The sequence below is a fragment of the Leptosomus discolor genome, chromosome 7 (genome assembly GCF_034619465.1).
Source record: "Leptosomus discolor isolate bLepDis1 chromosome 7, bLepDis1.hap2, whole genome shotgun sequence".
Classification (NCBI taxonomy): Eukaryota; Metazoa; Chordata; class Aves; order Leptosomiformes; family Leptosomidae; genus Leptosomus; species Leptosomus discolor.
Window position 1 is genome coordinate 61,718,274 of NC_141397.1, and position 5,650 is coordinate 61,723,923.

Here is a 5,650-nt window from a genome sequence, read left to right on the forward strand (position 1 = left end):
ACTTGCCAAGAACTCAATGCGATTTCTACCTTTGTTCGTACAAACCCAAGAAGCAGAAGACGGCGTGTCTCGAGTGCTGCTCAGGATGTTATTTATTAAGGATTATTTTGTAAAACTGTCAATAAAAATTCAAAAAAAAAAATCTTGATTTTTGATTTTTAATTAGTATGTAGTAGTAACAGAATAAAAGAAAACTGGTCTCGTGCTATTTTTTTTTTTTAGGAATTTTTAATTCTTTTATTTTTATTTCATATAAGGTTCCTTGTCTGCAGATTGAATTTTGTGTCTCCAAATGCAGTTTTATTACTTTGCCAAGCTGAGAGGTAGTGTGCAAGAGGTATTAATGGAGCGTTCTTAAATTGGGGGGTCTCAATATGGCCGAGTTTATATGGTGATGTGCATAGTAGGAAGTGTAGTAGGTCTAGTATACTTGCTCCTTATTGTACATTTTGCCACTAAGGGACTTTTGCGTTGCAGAACAGAAATTAACAGTTTTACACAGTAGATTTTTACTTCTCCTGCTACACTCCTTTCCTCTCCATTTCAGCAGGCAGCCTATGCTGGCAGTAAGCTGGGCTCCCTCTGCTCAGCATCGATGGGAAGTCAATTCTCTTTCTGCACTGAACGACTTTCCCTGCTCCAGCACGGGAGTTTGGAGCGATCCACGTTCAGCACAGCAAATTCAGCTGCGCTGCAGGTTGCTCTCTTACAGGCCTTCCGAGATGAAGAGAACAAAGAGGAAATACAGGGTGGGTTTTTTATTTCACCAGACCATTTTGATTTCTCTATCTGATCATGACGAAGCCTCAGCTGTACTTTTGAACTTGCTGCATCTGTGTTGTCTGAAGAGGTTTCTTCTTCCCTTCCCAGTTAATGTGAAGTTAAATGCGATTAATGGAACTTCAGTCAAAGGTCACTTGGGTGTTACATGTCGACACGGTACTCTGATGTAAAGAGGGTTTGGTGGCTTTCTGCTCTCTTTGAGGAGATTCTAAATTGTACCCGGTAGTTGAGTAGTTTTCTGTGGAGGTGGCAGGAAGTTAATAGTTTTGAAATTATCTAAGTGGTGTCTTTTCGTAACATCTTTAGGATTCTTAGACACAGCAGCAGGCTTCAGCTTTCTTTAAAGTTTTTTTCCTTCATTGTGTTCTGTTTGAATGTGGTTGACACTTTTTACCTTCTTTTATAGTTTCTTCCACTGTGGTTGTTAAGAAGCTTTTCGAAGCACCTTAAAAGCTTTTCCCTGCTCCCCCCACCCCTCACCCCTGTTTTGATCAAAAAAAGTGTATCGAATTGCAGTCACAAAGATTTCTGTCTCATTGTGTTGGGAAATTTTGAAAGTGGGATTAATTAGAAGCTTTTGTCAGACAATTGTTCTTACCCATTGATGAGTAAATCACCTGACAGGACTCCAAAATGAGGGGTAATTGTTCACAGAAACTTTCATATAGAAAGAGAAGCTTTATAACTTCCATCTATGTTCCGCAGTTCTCTCATAACTGCTTTAAATGAGTTTATAGAAGATGAAATTCAGAGCAAACCATATGTACTTTTGATCATGCTGTTACTCATTTTACATTTAATGAAAGGATTATGTGTCTACTTCAGTCACTTTCACCGCAGCAACAGTGATCAGTACGTTACGAAACGTCATGTCAGATGCCTTTTATTAAAGGTCATGATTTCCATCACTAAATCGGTTAATTAGGAAAGGTAGATGGTTTTGAGAAATTGATTTTGTTTATAGCCTCAAATGTTTAAAGGCACCTTTGAATGCTCACCTTGAAAACTTTGTGATTCCGTGTTCAGAGATGGCCAGTGACCTTCGCTGGTGTATTGGTGGAAACATTGTCGAACCTATATAAATGACACGTGGAAATGAACCCCGTGCTTGTTTGTATTCTCCTCACGCTGCAGGACTCTAATGTAGTATGCATTTGTTGTCCGTCCCTCCGTCAATTATGCACTAATATAAGACAGTAATCCTTTCAACAATTTCTTTTACAGGGAGAAGTACTTCAGTAACCCTGATTCATAAAAACTAGAGCCATCGGGCTGAACAGACCATTGATTTGATTTCCTGCCTCGTTTCTTGTCTTTAAGGTGAGGGCATATTTTCCACTTCAGTTTTCTTTATAAAGTTTACCGTATACTGATATTTTATTACGGGAGTTCTTTGCCAGAAATTCTAAGAATAAAATCAGAAAGTGGATGTTCTACTCTGTGGACTAAGGCTAGTGCTTTTCTCTCATGAATATAACCTTTTCTTTCTTTTTGTGTTACTTTTCCATATATTCCTATTACGCTAATTTCCCTTGCTCAGGCAGGCTGGCTGCTTCTGTGCTGTTCCCAGCCCTTTTTAGCTGGAAAACCAATGAAGCAGGTGCTACTGTAGTGTGTGCCTAGAGCCCTCAGCAGTCTGGTTAATCCTGTGTGCTTGTGCTGGTCAGAGATAACTAGAAAGTCACTGACTGTTTTTCAACATCTGATTTTAACAGTTTTCCCTTCCCGTCCCTTCTTCTTGAAAGGAAAAAAAAATGCTTCTGATAATACCTCTAACAAACTTTGGACTAAAAATCAGCTTGCTTCAATGTATTAGCAGTCTCTAGTTAGTCAGCAATGACTTAAATGCATCTCAGTGATGTATTCCGAGGTTTAACGCACTTGAAGATGTCTGTCTAGTGTGGAAATTTGTTTTTTACTCTCTTCAAGATATGGTGGTGGAACTGATATCCTAACTAGAAGACCAAAAAGAGCTTCTGAACTGATGCGGTTCTGTGACATTTATTGCTTGTTTTTCTGTTGCAAATAGAACAAATCTAGTGTTGAAAGCTTGCCGCTTATGATTATGGATGTAGTTTAACATACTTCTCTGCATTTCTGCCTTGATACAAATACAACGTACAGATGGTTATGTTGGGCTTTTTTTTATTTCCTCCTGTGCCTCTTGTGGAGATGGTTGGAGCTAAACCCAAGGGATTTGCACAGAAAAATTATCTTTTCTGACCATTTAGAGAAAGAAAAGAACGGGGGGAAAAAGTGAAAGACCGTTTTTTTGAGCCTCTAGGGTGAGTCTACATGTCTTTATGTGTACATGAACTTTTGGTAACCTGATTTTACAAAACAAAAATCCTATGAATTAACTTGTCAATCAGTCTGGATTTTGAAAGAGGATATAATGTTTGTTATACATTATTCTAGGATTCATGTAGAATTTTCGGTAGTCTGTCAAACTCTACAGGTCTGCCTCTTTTTTTTTTTTTTTTTTTTTTTTTTTTTTTTTTTTTTTTTTGCCATTTGTGGCAAAACCGTGGCCATTTTCTTCTTTCTAGCAATTCTCAGTATAATACACATTGATGTAAAAGACTGCCTGGTAGGCAGGTGGGCTTCCTGGTTTTGGTGGTTACACAGTACAAGAACGGGTGAACCTGGCAAGGACTGGATTACTGGGGAGATTTTAAGGGCTTCTTTGTTATCTCGGGAGCAAATGTTTCCTTTCTGTCATTTCAGCTAAATAAAATACACGAAGGATGATTTTTGTATGTGAAATTTAAATTTTAGTATTCCAAGCCTCTCAGCTGTTTTTCTTCATGATTTTTTTTCTTAAGAGCTTGGTGTGAGACGCAGGAAAAATCTGACTCCACCACTTCTCTGCTTATAAACTGGTTGCAAACATATTTAATAGCAGAGAGTGGAATAATATGGAAAGGATGAAAACCCAGGAAGTGTTTTATGTTCTTTGTCAAGCTTTATGACCTCTACCAAGAGCAGCGTGTTTGTGCAGTTTACGTGTCAGAGTGTTGCTGACCTGAGCAATGAGGGTTAGCATATGGCAATAATCAGCTGTTTCTAGATGCTCAGAGGAACCCTTGTGCTTCAGTGACATCTTCTGCCCATGTCTGATGGGGAAACTCTGCCCATGTATTAAGATTTTGAGCTTTACTAGCCCCAGTTCATTATGGAATTCTTTCCCACCAGCCAGTATTTCTTTTTTTTATATACCCCAAACTGATGGTGCATCGAGTGGAGTTCATCCTGTTCTCTTGAAATTACCTTTCCCTGTGAACCTACCAGGTTGCCTGGCACCAGCGGATGACTTTTACAGGTAGATCTAGCTGGTAGCTAGTTGCTAAATATTTTTCAGTCAGTTTCTGTATCTTGGTGTTTTAAATATCGGTTCTTCCTCCAGCTTGCCAGAAGAGAAATATCCAGCATAACGATAAAGGAATCGTGTGAAATTTGTGTCGTTCCCAAGTGCTGTAATTCCAAGACTTCTATTCCCCTTGTCTTCCTCTAGGTATCTTAGTGCATTTCAGGTCACAGAACCGCTGGGAAAGTAGCATCAGACTGGCTCTATCCAGCCAGGGTGCTGTGCTGTTATCCCAGGTTCTGACGTGTGTTGCTTAATATGGAACAGCCATGTTTCCATGACCAAAATGAGCAAATTTGCAGTAGAAAATGGATCTTCCTTGTTCTCAAAATATAGACAAGCTTAACAGCTGTCAACTTATTTCTAAAGCCCTTACCTGGGAGTCCTTGAAATACTTTAATTGGCTGCCATTTGGCTGGCTGCCTGATACCCTCTAACTTTGTTATTTTTCTTATATAGAAGGGGCACTCATCCAAGTAGCCAAGTTACAGAAACCACGTGAAGTGCTACCTACTGCTAACGTGGTTGGCTGTACGCACAAGAATCTGCTAAGATTAGAAAGTGAGAGTTGAGATTTTTCTTGTTCATGTTTCATTTCAAACAGTTCTGGCAATGAGTGAATTCCACTGAAAACACTGCTCGTGACTCTACTTGGGCTGGTGCTGTAAAGGTCTCTGGTAAATACTCTTAAGACTCTTCCTCTAATAGAGCAGAGCTCTGTTTTACTGTTTGATTCTAACCTTTAATAGACTTTAAGATGCTGTCATTTACTGCATCTCATTTATAAAAATTGTTCTTTCCTCTGTCATAATATGGCTTACGTGCATCTCGTGCAATTATCAGAAACACACAAAACCAATTAGTTTTACTTTATCCAGACCCTTCAGATCAGGGAAAAAATACATCTGTGTCTTTCATTTGAAAAATAAATTCTGCAAATTGCAAGCCATCAACACAAGGGCATTTCTAAATTATTTTGGTCAAGAGAAGTGTTCCGTGACTTTCTGTTTAATTAGGATTAATTATGTTGTTGAATAGACTTGTGCCTTTTGTAAGGGAGGGAAACATGATAATCTACTTTATGTTAATATTACAGATCAGTTAGCAAGCACAATAAATGGAAGCCTCAAAACAACAAAAGTAATTTTCCATATATTGAGGGATGTAAAGACAGTAAAACAGGGATTTCAAATGCTGATTTCCAAAGGAATTAGAACAAAGATGTTAAGGAACAAATATTCAGCAGAATATCTTTTCCAGTAGGTTTGTTTTACTTCAGTCAAAAACGGCACTCGCACAGGCTCTTTGAGGAGCAGAGGTCAGGCTTCAGAGTCTGTATCAACAGGTCATTTCAGGTTCGCTTTGGAGTAGTAGCTAAAAAGGAAGGCAAAGTTTGCAGAGGCTAATGTGAAACCTTGGTAGGTTAAACTATTATACAGAATCTATTTCTAACTAAAAAGTCTGGGGAAAAAAAAAAAAAGAACCCAACAAAAACCCCTC